We start from the raw sequence: 15,347 nt of genomic DNA on the forward strand, positions 1-15,347 counted from the left end.
GAGGATTCATAAACATAAGACCATGGCCTTTTCTCTTAACATGAATGATGGTACACTAAGGTACCAAGGGCGACTCTGTGTTCCAAATGTGGATGGTCTCCGGGAAAGAATTCTGACTGAAGCTCACACTTCTAGGTATTTCGTGCATCCAGGTTCTACTAAAATGTATCATGATCTTAAGGAAGTCTATTGGTGGAATGATATGAAGAGGAATATGGTAGACTTTGTGGCAAGATGTCCGAATTGTCAGCAAGTGAAGGCCGAACACCAAAGGTCTGGTGGATTGGTACAGAACATAGATATTCCAATGTGGAAGTGTGAAATGATTAATATGGACTTTGTGGTAGGATTACCGCGCACTCCGCGTAAGTTTGACTCAGTTTGGATGATTGTGGATCGACTCACGAAATCAGCATACTTTTTGCCGGTTAAGTCTACCGACACAGCGGAGCAGTATGCTCAGTTGTATATCAAAGAAATAGTCAGGTTGCATGGCACCCTAGTTTCCATCATTTTTGAACGGGGGGCACAATTCACTGCTAATTTTTGGAAGAAATTTCAGCAAGGTTTGGGTACTTAGGTGAAACTTAGAACAACCTTTCTCCCGCAGACTGATGGGCAGGCAGAGTGGACTATTCAGATGCTTGAGGATATGTTGCATGCTTGCGATCTAGACTTCAAAGGTAGTTGGGATGATCATTTACCACTTACAGAATTTGCCTACAACAATAGCTATCAGGCTAGCATTCAAATGGCACCGTTCAAGGCTTTATATGGTAGGAGATGTAGATCTCCCATTGGGTGGTTCGAAATCGGGGAGGCAGAGTTGATAGGGCCAGACCTCGTGCATCAGGCCATGGAAAAAGTTAAAATCATTAAGGAGCGGTTGAAGACTGCTCAGAATCGTCAGAAATCCTATTCGGATGTTCGTCGTATGGATTTGGAGTTCAAAGAAGATTATTGGGTATTCTTGAAAGTTTCCCCCATGAAAGGGGTAATGCGATTTGGTAAGAAAGGGAAATTGAGTCTGAGATATATCGGACCGTACAAAATCATTCAGAGGATCGGTGAGGTGGCGTACAAGGTTGAGCTACCACCTGAGATGTCATTAGTACACCCGGTGTTTCATGTGTCTATGTTGAAGAAAGTAGTTGGAGATCCGACACTCATTGTTCCGGTTGAGACCATTGAGGTAAATGAGAAATTAACTTACAAAGAGATTCTGGTTTCTATTATTGATCGCAAGTCCGAAAATTGAGAAATAAAGAAATTGCCTCCGTGAAAGTGTTGTGGCGAAACCAACAGGTTGAAAAGGCTACTTAGGATGCCGAGGAAGAAATGAAGAAAATGTATCCTTATTTGTTTGAATGATCATGTATTTAAAATTGTGATCTAGGAAAAAATTATAAAACTTACTTTTTATGAATTTTATATCATGTGAACAATTGGCATTGAGGGTGTTCCTTTCTGGATATATATTGCTTATGAGACCACATTTGGTGTTGTTTTGTATTATGTTACGTTGTTGGAATATGTATATGTTGTTAGGATGTATTTCTGGGGCTCTCTGACAGGTGGATAGGCCTAGTTACAAGGGAAACTCTGGTGAAATATTTGGAGATTTTGAGAGTTAGTCAAATTTGGGACTGCTCGAATGTTGTATGAAACAAACTGAGTTGCATAAGATGCTAATGACAGATTTTTACCCTCATTCGAGGATGAATGATCCTAAGCGGGGGGAGAATGTAACACCACGGAAACTTTTGAAGTACTTAAGTGTAAATCCCGGTAAAGTTTGCAAATAAAATAATGTTTCACGGTGCCGGACTAGGCTTACGTGTTTGAGGATTGTGGGTTGAACAATACACCGGAAAGTAAAGGAAAATTTTTGGCAGAAAAGTGCATTTATGCGGTCCATTATGCGACCGCAGAACCACTCTGCGGACCGCATAATGGTTGTTGGTGAGGCCACAGTTGGTGTTGTTTTGTATTATGTTACGTCGTTGGCATACATATATGTTATTAGGATGTGTTTCTGGGGCTCCTTGACAGGTGGATAGGCTAAGTTACAAAGGAAACTCTGGGGAAATTTTGTAACCAATTATGCGACCGATATGCGGTCCGCATATCGATTATGCGACCGCATACCTTGTTACAGATCTCCATTTTTGGGTTTTTAAAACCCGACTCTATTTCGTTAAATACACTCTTTAGGTCATTTTTTGAGACATAATCTGATATTTTAGAGTGAGAGAGAGTGCCCTAGAGTGAGAAGGTGTTCTGCAATAATTTTTCTTAAAATTCTTGCTCAAGTTTTGGAAGATTAAGAAGGGAAGCTCACTAAGTCTTCATCCTAGAGGTAAGATTCTACACCCTAAACCCTAATTTCAAAATTTTCTGAAAATGGGTAACTAGCAAGATAAGTTTTGGGCATGAGAGTTGTTTATTTTACATGCATGTGTTATCAAAGGCTGTAGGAAGATTGTTGAGCTAAAAATGGTAAAGATTGGGTTGTGGGATGATCTAATTCTCCATAAAAGGGACCTTGGAACCTTAATGTACACTTAGTGCTTGATAAAATGCTCAAATGAGCTCGAACCATGATCACCTTCCTAATTTTGATTCAATTTGTTATATTTCTACAATAGATTGAAGTTTCTAAGAATTCCGGAACATTTAGAGTGTAAGGAAGCTCAAGTGAGGTATGTTGGATAAACGCTTCTCATAGAATTGAATCCCACGATATTCATGTAAATTATGTAAGTCCCGAGTCATTCATTGTGAAATTGGCTATTCCGAGTAAGATTGGGTTGAAAGATATATGTTCAACAAGCGTCACAAATGCTCTATTCATGTTATGTTACCAATTGAGGATGTGTTAAAATATGGGTTGTGCATTAATAATGTTTCGACTTTAAGTCAAGTTCAAATAAAGGCTATTATGCCAAATGTTGTGAAATATATCTATGTGCATTATACTCTAAATTGCTCACATGTGTACTACACACTTTGATTTGAATTGTGTTTATTATTGATGATGAGGATGATATTTGAAATTGATAATGTGAGCATGAAATACTGAATATGGCCAACGTGCCAAGAATGATCTTATAATTATGGTCACTAGTGCCAATGAAATTAAAAGATGTGAAAGTATTATGAAATGCGATGATTGATATAAAAAGGTTGATGTCTCAAATAAGACAGCCTAGCTGATCGGGTTGTGATCGGACACCATGCCGCACACATGGTGGTGATTTTGCTAGAAATTATAATTGAAATATTGATTGTGGTCGATGTCCCTAATGGATAGCCTAGACGATCGGGTCGTGATCAGACTCCTTGTTAAAGACGGTGGTATTGAAATTGAGAGAAATTGTGGTTGATGTCTCTACTGGGATAGCCTAGCCGATCGGGTCGTGATCGGACCCCGTGTTAAGAGTGCGGTGGTACTAGTTTTGTGAATAATGGTATTGTGAATAGTGGCATTGGTATGGTGAATAATGGTACTGGTATTGTGGACAATGGTATTTCGATATTACAAATCTCCCAATGTGAGATATGGAAATTAATTTGAACACTGTCTTGATCCTAAATTGAGGTTTGATGTTAATTAAGGCTTTCATTGATATTATGATAATCTTATTTGTATTATTTGTCATTCTATTGAGAGGGTGTTTAGTTATACATACTAGTGCTATTCGACAGTACTAACGTCCCTTTTGTCGGGGGCGCTGCATCTTTCAATAAATGCAGGTGGTTCCACAACAGGAGATATCAGTGATAGCAGTGCACCTTCTTCCCAGCTGACTTGGTGAGCCCCACTTCATTCTGGGGTCATAAATCTTTTGTACTTTGTGTATTCTGTTTGAGGTATAGCCCGAGCCTTGTTGTCGGCATTATCATTATAGTCTTCTTTATCTATAGAGGCTCTGTAGACATAGTGTGGGTTATGTATTGGTGCTGGGAAAGACAAACTATGCAATGTTGTGGTTGTATTACTTGTCCATTTGAGACTTTAAAAATGGTGAAACTTATGGTAAGAAATTGGTAATTGCAGACATGACCACTTTATTGTTTAATTATGGAAAACATATATTCTCATTATTCATGAATGAGTTTGGGTAGAAGGAATCTAACAGGCTTGCTGGGTCGGGTTCACTCGGTTAAGCACCGGTCGTGCTCCTCGGTTTTGGGGCGTGACAGGGAGTCTACAAGCCGTGTCTAGTAGAGTCTTGTTTATGGGTGTGTCGTGCACCATACTTATAAGTAGGAGGCTACATGGAATTTAGGACTATCACTCTTTCTTTTTACTCTAGATCGTATGGTAGTGCTCAATTGTAAGAACTCAACTTCCTAAACTCTATCTTATTCATAATACGATGATGCCTACATCTGGAAAGACGGTTGGTAAGAGGTATAGCTATGGAAGAATTGAGTCATAGGAGCTCGATTTTTGCATCATGCTTATGATGGATAAATATGAGATATTCAGCAGATCATGTGTGTACTAAGATGTGTAAGCTTCTGGAAAAGGAGCCCTAAGGCATGAATATCTATCCACCCATATGGTAAAAAGCAACGAGAGATTCAGAAGGTAGATACAAGCTTCAACAAGTAAAAAAAGCAAGTTGAAAAAAGGTACGAGGTACCCAGCTCATGAAGATTATCATTATTTACCATTCAGGAAGGGAGATATAAGCATTTTGAGTTACCTTCAATTGTAACAGAGGTATGTACAATTGGCCACACCCCTCTCATTTATGCCCTATGGAAGCTAACAGAAGTAGTATATGATAAGGCAGGATTTCAGGATCTAGCTGGGGTTAGGGTAACCCAAAGTGGTGGATGGATTGTTAGCGTTAGCTGACATTTCCGAAGGATATTGCAAACATGCTAATAGATTTCTTTGTGAGACTCCCAGATGGTGCACTTTAAAATAGTACAACTAGATATGAGTACTACAAAGATAGGCACTGGAAGCCTGGAAGGGATAAATATTATCTTAGTGTGACTCCCGTCCCTAGTAGAAAGAGAATATTAGGCTACCCAAAGAGCCAGTGGATGGAGCAAAAGTAGCTAAAAGCAAAAGAATGTCTTGCTCGAGTTTTCAGAATAGAGTGATGGGCATAAATGTTAGAGGAAATAAGAAGAGAGTTAATAAAGCATTATGTGTAAGATGTGATACATGGATGACAACGGTAGATCAAAAAGAAGACAGTATTACAGAATCTATAGTCAAATGAAGGAAAGGATGAGAGGTGACAGGCCTTGAGACAACAAAAGAGTATACGCCATAAAGTCATATCCTCATTTCGAGAAATAAGTTCGTGACTCCAACGCGACTACCAAAAGGAAAAATTAGACACCAGAGTAATAAGAAATCATCATGGACTGATGAACAAGATAAACTAAGCATGAACTAGGGACTGGGTAATAGTCGGCATCATGAGAATTTCAGAGATTGTGTCTCGGGATAATAGAATGGACGACAGAGGAATACCCTTTAAAGGTTATTCAGGAAGACGCTTCCCTAAAGCAAGCAAGGTGAGAAAAGTTAAGCTTAAGGGATTGTATGTGCTAGTTACATGAAGTGTCACCCTCGTGAGTAAGGAATTTTGTTATCCTTGGTACAGAAGGATTACCGCAAGGCGAGTAAGGATCATCAATGATATGAAAAGACGACAAAGATAAAGAGGTAAAACATCTATAGGAGGGTCGTCATAGCACTAAATCTTAGTATTCCCGTGAAGGGGGGAATATGGAGTGATGTGGAATTAAGTCAGAATTAAGTGGTTCTAGTAACTATGGAATGGTAAAGGAACAATGCAAAAAAAAATAAGAAAGAAATGAGATTGCACTTATCCAAATCCTACATATATGCTACGATTCCGGAATATTATGCAAACACGACGTCAAGGAGAGGAAGTAAGGGTTACTGCCAAAGATGTTATTGATAATTAAAGATCCAGTGCGAGACATAAGTTAAGACAAAGAAAATAACCCAAGAAAGATTATAGGGAATATTGATACGGGAGTGGGCCAACGAGTGGCTAGTAGTTGATTCAGGAAGAGCCTAGTTATGTCTAGACAAGAGGATACAGACAAATCAACAGATCATGCAAGATAAACATAGTGAACCCCAACATGGGGAATGCAGGAGCCATAAATCGGAAGATAGCTTAAGCCTACATAAAGGCTAATAAGAAGGAAGAGGAAACTAAAGAGTTACATCAACCAAGTAAATCAGGAGTCTAATTATTGGACCCACAAAATTATAGACCTAGTGATTGAGAATATTGCAAGATTACTCTTAGATATCAGAGGTATGATAGAGATAGTATAGTAGCCATATTCTATAACGGCTCTATGATAAAGCCAGTTAGAAGAGTACCCGTCTCATAAGAAGTCAGCATGAAGCTCCCACTTGATTGTGTATGCACCAGAGGTACAAGTATTATAATAGAGCTTCAAGTCCATATGAATCATACCTATGTGGAAGAGAGGTTATGAAAGAGATAGAATATATGATGTAAGACTTTAAGATAAGTAAGGTAAAGGTAGACAACGTACGTGATACTCAAATGCAAAATATTATGAATAGTCCTTACTTCGGATAGAAGGCTAGAAGTGCGGGGGTTCAATATCCAGGAATGATAGCAACGTCGTCAGTGGCATGTCTTCCAGCCTATGGTTTCTAGGTATCGAGAAGCCTGATTAAGAGAGTAAAGAAGAGTTAGAGATGATGTGATGTCTCGCTTGATGTTACAGAATAACATAAGGAAATCTATCGTGCAAGCAAGTTGAAGGAACGTTGCGAGCAGTATAAATGGATACGTGTAGGTCGTAAGCTAAAGTATGGTAAAGCGACAAAGTTTTAGAAAGACAGGAGTAAGGATAAGAAAGGGCGAGTGAGAAGGTGACGAGAATGGATAAGTCCTCGGGATTAAGCCCATGAAAAAAAAGAGCTGATGGTTTCTCTAAGTTATGGAAAGCTCAGTATAGCCTGAATGAACTCAAAGGAATCTAAGACTAGTAGCATTAGAAGAGATGGAATGCTGCCCTGGTAAGAATAGAATAAGGGTGTAATTGTGATAGATAAAGGATGACGTTTGGGCCTTCGATTGAGTAATGATTTGATTAATTGTAAAGGATTAAAATACCCTCATAAGGAGAATCACATTGGGATGCTACAAAATACGGTTATGGAAGTATAATATCTCCCCTAGGTGGATCAATCTAATTACTCCAGATGTCCCTGATGAGACGTGAGCCCTAGCGGCTGTGTTACATAAGAAGTTTTAAGTTATCAGTGGTATATTGTAAATCAATATTGAGGTGAATCAACAATAAATGGACAAAAGTCACAAAGTATGAGATGAGATTAGGCCGTCATTCTTAAGATGAACTGTAATAAGGAAACAGTAAAAGAACTAGATTTATACATATGGGATACCCAACAAGAGTAAGCTGGAATTTGGTAGCTGACCTCAACAACGATAAATCGAAGTAAGAGTTATGGTATAGTATGACCTACCTAGATGCAGTAAAGTCATACGGATGGATAACCGGGTCTATGAAATAATATATAGAAATATTCGTAAATTCAACAAAGTACCGAGCGAAGAACTTCAGTATACCTATAGATGCCCAGAGGGACATCTTATCAATCTCAGTATATGTTTACAAAGTAAGGGCTAGATATTGGCTAAAAACTGGAGGAAAAGGAGAGAAGAGCCGCATAGACGCACATAAAAAGTCAGAGTCATATAGGTTGCATGATAAAAGGTAGCAACAGTCACAAGATTGGAAAGATTCTGACCACAAGTCATGGTGTGAGAAAGAGGCCTAAAGGGGGGAATACCCTGGCCTTTGGATTTATTCACAGAACAGTTGCCTAGATGGCAAGGAGAGTACTAAAGTATTCAAAAGACATAAGTTACAAAAATGATAAGTGCATCAATCAACATTCGAGGATGAATGTTCCAAAGGGGGGAATGATGTTACACCCCATATTTTCATACGTGAGAGTACGCCATAAATAAATTGATGAAAGCTCGGAAATGAGATGTCATATCCTGTATTTTCGTACGTTAAAGTTTTGTCATAAGGTAATCGACGTAAGTTCGGGAATGGGATTATTTTGAGATTATAAGCATTATGCTATTTCAAACAAGTGACGAGTAAATTCGTGATGGTGAGAGGATAAGTGAATCGAAGAAAATGAGTTTCTTTGAAATTTGACAATTTGGGATAAAATACGGTCTGAGCTATAATACTCGGTATTTATGGACTAGTACCATACAAGGTACCACGTGGCCACTGACGACGTTTCTATCATTCCTGGATATTGAACCCCAGCACTTCTAGTATATAGGGGATATGGGAAAAGGTTACGGCATTATATACGCACCACCACCTGATCAGCTGGTATACGTTGATGATTTTCCCACAGTGGCCGGAATGATATAATGGGATGCCCTCAGAGGATTGATGATGTTATGAACGCATATACCTATGCATGGTATGGCATTTATACGCATATGCATGCCATTATAAAAATGAAATGATTCATAGAGCTATGCAGACGTACATGTCGAGTCTTTTACTCCATGTTTCTCTCATGTTTATTATTTATTGATTTTCATTCCTTACATACTCGGTACATTATTTGTACTGACATCCCTTTTGCCTGGGGGCGTTGCGTTTCATGCCCGCAGGTCCCGATAGATAGGTCGAGAGTCCTCAAAGTAGGCTATCAGCTCAGCGGAAGATGTTGGTGCGCTCCATTTGCTCCGGAGTTGTTATTTATCAGTATGATTAGGCATGTATTGATTGGTATGTCGGGGCCCTGTCCCGGCCTTATGGCGTTTATGTACTCTTAGAGGCTTGTTGACATATGTTATGTATATGAAAGATTGTATGGCCTTGTCGGCCTATGTTCAGTGTATGAGTGATTATTTTGGCTTTATAGGCCCGTACGTCATATGTATAAGTCATTATATCAGGTTGGGTTGTTCTATGTCGGGCATTCCCTCATGTTTACTCTAGTTATTTCATGACGCCCCTTCTGGCCCACTTATCCATGATGATGTAATAAGAAAGATGTGTTACGTTGGTACTCGGTTGAGTAAGGTACCAGGTGCCAGTCGTGGCCCATCGGTTTGGGTCGTGACATAAGGGTGACATTTTCTCGGGCTTCTCACGTGGCGAAATAAGGGTGGAGATATGCGCATATGGGAAAATAAGGGAGGCATTTCATTGTTATATGCATATGAAGCGAAATAAGGGTTGCATTGTAGGGATGTTATGCATGGGCCTGGGGGGCGATTTTATTGATTATGTTTGTGTGGTGGTACGAGAGTGGAATTCTTGTGTGTGCTTATGACTTCTTTATAAGTGTCACATATTTTTACATGGTTTGTTGCATTGTTTTTAACATGCTAATCTATGCTCTATCATTATTTGATGATTTAGTTGTCAAAAAGGGTTTACCTACGCGGAGTCGATACCTCATCTTTTGTTGATTTGTTGGTAGCATATCGGATTGTCATGATAAGAAAGTTGCCATCGAGCATTGATAAAGTTGATTCTTGAAAGGTTCTCTTGAACATGTTATTTGGCATTTGATACATAATCGGATCATGTTGGGCACAAAGTTACAGTCATATGTGAGCATTGAGCGCAGAAATTATGTGGTACATACCTCTTTCTTAGCGGGGATTGTTGCAAGTTGTATTTGTTGAACATATCTAATTGGTAGAGTTTTTTTATTACCTTATCCCAAGTGTGCACCTTTAGTGTTGATGTTCTTTATTCTGTGATTGTCCTTTTGGGAATATTTTCCTTGTATTATACACGTTATTGAGCTGCATAGGTTCTACAAAGTTAGTATATTTTGACTTAGAAACCTCGTCGCAATTTCTCTAAGGTTAGTCAAGATACTTACTGAGTACATGGGGTCGGTTGTACTTAAAGTACACTTATTTACCTTGCGTGCAGGTAAAGCCTACAATCTCCAACACATAAGCCTACTTCGGCACCACAAAACCTCGGGTTTTAGGTAAAATTTTATGGGGCCTTACATCCTCCCCCAGTTAAGATCATTCGTCCTCGAATGAGGGCCAAAATCCGCCATTAGACACCAATGTAACTCAGCTGCTGTAACACACCAACAGTTCTAACTTTTGACTAACTCCCCTAATTTCCAACATTTTTGCCAGAGTTTCCCCTGTAACTGGGCCTATCCACCTGCCAGAGAATCCCAGAAACCAACCCTAACAACATATACATGAACCAACGATGCAATATATCATAAAAACAATGGCAACCGTGGCCTTACGAGCACTATATCACCAATAGGGAACACCCTTAACATCAACTATACAAATGATACATAATTCAACGAACGTAAGCTCTTAACATTAGTACCGAATATAACTTTAAAAATACATGGTTATTCAAACATATGAGGGTATTTCTTCTTCATTTCTTCCTCGGCCTCCCAAATGGCCTCTTCAACCTGTTGATTCCGCCATAGTACTTTCACGGAGGCAATCTCTTTATTCCTCAATTTTTGAACTTGCCTATCAAGAATGGCAATTAGAATTTCTTCATAAGTCAATTCTTCATTAATCTCGATAGTCTCAACCGGAACAATAAGTGACAGATCCCCAATCACCATCTTCAACATAGATACGTGGAACACCGGGTGCACTAAAGACATCTCTGGAGGTAGTTCTAACCTATAAGCCACCTGACCGATCCTCTGAATAATTTTGTACGGCCCGACATACCTTGGACTCAATTTCCCCTTCTTACCAAAACGCATTAACCCCCTTCATGGGGGAAACCTTCAAGAATACCCAATCATCCTCTTGGAACTCCAAATCCCTACGACGTATATCCGAATAGGACTTCTGACGACTCTGGGTAGTTCTTAATCGTTCTATAATAATCTTAACCTTCTCTATAGCCTGATGCACGAGGTCTGGCCCTATCAACTCTACTTCCCCAATCTCGAACCACCCAATGGGAGATCTACATCTCCTACCATATAAAGCCTCGAACGGTGCCATCTGAATGCTAGCATGATAACTATTGTAGTAGGAAACTCCATTAGGGGCAAATGATTATCCTAGCTACCTCTAAAGTCAAGAACACAAACACATAACATATCCTCGAGCGTCTGAATAGTCCGCTCTGCATGCCCCTCAGTCTACGGGTGAAAGGTTGTACTAAGATTCACTTGAGTACCCAAACCTTGCTGAAACTTCTTCCAAATATTAGCCGTGAACTGTGCCCCTCTATCTGAGATAATAGAAACTAGAGTGCCATGCAACCTGACTATTTCCTTGATATACAACTGAGCGTACTATTCTGTTGTATCGGTAGCCTTAACAGGTAAGAAGTGTGCTGATTTCGTGAGTCGGTCCACAATTACCCAAATCGAATCGAACTTGCGAGGAGTGAGAGGTAGTCCTACCACAAAGTCCATATTGATCATCTCCCATTTCCACATTGGAATTTCTATGTTCTGTGCCAACCCACCGGGCCTTTGGTGCTCGGCCTTCACTTGCTGACAATTTGGACACCTTGCCATAAATTTTGCTACATACCTCTTCATATCATTCTACCAGTAGACTTCCCTAAGATCATGATACATTTTTGTAGAGCCCGGGTGCACAGAATACCTAGAAGTGTGAGCCTCAGTCAAGATTCTTTCCCGAAGACCATCTACATTTAGAACACATAGTCGCCCTTGGTACCTTAGTATACGATCATCCACGCCAAGAGAAAGGGCCATGGTCTTATGTTTATGAATTCCCTCCTTCAATTTTACCAATAATAGATCATTGTATTGCTTCTCCTTGACTTCCACAATAAGTGACGATTTAGCCCTATTTTTCACAATCACCCCTCCTTCACTAGAGTCCGTAAGACGAACTCCCAAACTAGCCACCCGATGAATCTCCTTGGCCAACGGCCTTTGATATGCCTGCAAGCGAGCCAAACTACCCATAGATCTCCGGTTAAGAGCATCCGCCACAACATTATCCTTCCCTGGATGATACAGAATATCAATGTCATAATCTTTGAGTAACTCAAGCCATCTTTTCTGCCTCAGATTCAATTCCTGCTGTTTGAAAATATATTGAAGACTCTTATGGTTCGTGAATATTTCCACATGGACCCCATACAAATAATGACGCCAAATTTTCAACGCAAAGACCACTGCAACAAGCTCTAAGTCATGTGTTGGATAATTCTTTTCATGATTCTTGAGTTGCCTAGAAGCATAAGCTATCACCTTGCCATGTTGCATTAATACACACCCAAGTCCGATTCTTGAAGCATCAAAATATACCACAAATCCATGTGTACCCTCTAGTAGGGTCAACACCGGTGACGTAGTCAATCTTGAGTTCAATTCCTGGAAGCTTCTTTCACAAGCACCTGACCATTGGAACTTAACTGCCTTCTATGTCAATTTAGTCAACAGAGAGGCAAGAGTAGAGAACCCCTCCACAAACTTCCTATAATGTCCAGCTAAGCACAAGAAACTGCGAATAGGTCTAGGCCAATTCTTCACAACTGCAATCTTCTTAGGATCAACCTCAATTCCTTCTCTGGAGACGACATGACCCAAGAACGTGACAGATTCAAGCCAAAATTCAGATTTCGAAAACTTTGCATATAACTGGTGCTGATATAGAGTCTGCAAAACTGCCCTGAGATGATCGACAAGGTCCTCTAGACTTCACGAATATACAAGGATATTGTCGATAAACACTATCACGAATGAGTCAAGAAAAGGCTTTAAGACTCGATTCATAAGATCCATGAAACCTGCCGGGGAATTTGTTAGCCCAAAAGACATTACAAGAAATTCAAAGTGCCCATACCGGGTCCTAAAAGCTATTTTCAAAATATCCTGCTCCCTGATTTTCAATTGGTGATACCCGGATCTTAAATCGATCTTTTAGAAGTAATTAGCACCCTGTAATTGATCAAATAAGTCATGTATCTTTGGCAGTGGGTACTTATTTTTTATTGTAACCTTGTTGAGCTATCGATAGTCAATACACATTCTTAGCGGCCCATCCTTCTTTCTTACAAATAGAACTGGTGCGCCCCAAGGCGACACACTTGGCCGGATGAAACCCTTCTCTAACAAATCTTTCAATTGTTCCTTTAGCTCTTTCAATTATGTCGGTGCCATTCTATAGGGTGGAATAGATATAGGTTACGTGCCTGGCATCACATCAATCCCAAAAGCAATCTCCCTGTCTGGCGGGATCCTAGGGAGCTCATCTAGAAACACCTCTAGAAATTCATTCACAACCGGCACGGACTCAAGTGTAGGTGCCTCCACATCGGTGTATGTAACTCGGACCATCCTCCCCCTTCCAATCAATCACTGACTCATTTGGAAATTCAAACCTAACGGTTATGGGTCGACAGTCAAGTTTGGCAAAACATGAATAAAACCAATCAATTCCCATTATTACATCAAAATCAACCATTCCCAATTCAATGAGATTGGCCATGGTGTCCCGACCACACAGCGTGACAACACAATCCCTATAAACCCCCACAGCCACAATAGACTCACCAACCGGAGTAGATACAGAGAACGGATCATGTAGTTATTCCGGTTCTATCCCAAAATCCTATAGCAACATAGGGAGTAACATAGGACAAAGTGGAATCGGGATCAATAAGAGAATACACATCATGAGATTGGACAGTCAATATGAGCCGTTCATAGTATAGAAACGGCTGGGTCCTCCCTAAATGTGCGCCACCCCTAGCTGCACCATGCCCTGTGGGTGCTGTGACAACATCTGGAGAAGCCTCTGAACTCTAGCGACCCCTCATAGTATAGAAACGATTGGGTCCTCCCTAACCTTGTGCTCCACCCCTAGCTGCACCATGCCCTGTGGGTGCTGGGGTGCCTCAAGCTGGAGGGGGTGCTACAGATGTAGTAGCTGCAGAGCTGGTTGGCTGTGTTGTACCCCTGCCCATGCTCTGGTGAGACGAACGACAATCCCTCTAAATGTGACCCCTCATACCACACCCGTAACATATGGGCTGGTCCATGAAGCAGGCCCCAAAGTGCATCTTCCCGCGCTTAGGGCATGGGGACCTCCGCTGCTTCTGAAATCTCCCACCAGACCAACCCTACTGGTAGGATCCCCCGTTACCCTGGCTGGGCCTAAAATGGCTCCTCTACTGCTGATTGGGCCCCGATGGAGGTGCACTAACTGAAGACTGAGCAAAATATAGGGATGGCCCTGATGACCCTCTCCTGAATGCTAACCTGCCACCTCCACCACCACCAGAAGAACTATCAATCCCAAAAGCAATCTCCCTGTCTGGCGAGATCCTAGGGAGCTCATCTAGAAACACCTCCAGAAATTCATTCACAACCGGCACGGACTCAAGTGTAGGTGCCTCCACATCGGTGTCTGTAACTCGGACCATCCTCCCCCTTCCAATCAATCACTGACTCATTTGGAAATTCAAACCTAACGGTTCTGGGTCGACAGTCAAGTTTGGCAAAACATGAATAAAACCAATCAATTCCCATTATTACATCAAAATCAACCATTCCCAATTCAATGAGATTGGCCATGGTGTCCCGACCACACAGCGTGACAACACAATCCCTATAAACCCCCACAGCCACAATAGACTCACCAACCGGAGTAGATACAGAGAACGGCTCATGTAGTTATTCCGGTTCTATCCCAAATCCTATAGCAACATAGGGAGTAACATAGGACAAAGTGGAATCGGGATCAATAAGAGAATACACATCATGAGATTGGACAGTCAATATGAGCCGTTCATAGTATAGAAACGGCTGGGTCCTCCCTAAATGTGCGCCACCCCTAGCTGCACCATGCCCTGTGGGTGCTGTGACAACATCTGGAGAAGCCTCTGAACTCTAGCGACCCCTCATAGTATAGAAACGATTGGGTCCTCCCTAACCTTGTGCTCCACCCCTAGCTGCACCATGCCCTGTGGGTGCTGGGGTGCCTCAAGCTGGACGGGGTGCTACAGATGTAGTAGCTGCAGAGCTGGTTGGCTGTGTTGTACCCCTGCCCATGCTCTAGTGAGACGAACGACAATCCCTCTAAATGTGACCCCTCATACCACACCCGTAACATATGGGCTGGTCCATGAAGCAGGCCCCAAAGTGCATCTTCCCGCGCTTAGGGCATGGGGGCCTCCGCTGCTTCTGAAATCTCCCACCAGACCAACCCTACTGGTAGGATCCCCCGTTACCCTGGCTGGGCCTAAAATGGCTCCTCTACTGCTGATTGGGCCCCGATGGAGGT

This window comes from Nicotiana tomentosiformis, chromosome 9 (genome assembly GCF_000390325.3).
Source record: "Nicotiana tomentosiformis chromosome 9, ASM39032v3, whole genome shotgun sequence".
NCBI classification, from domain to species: Eukaryota; Viridiplantae; Streptophyta; class Magnoliopsida; order Solanales; family Solanaceae; genus Nicotiana; species Nicotiana tomentosiformis.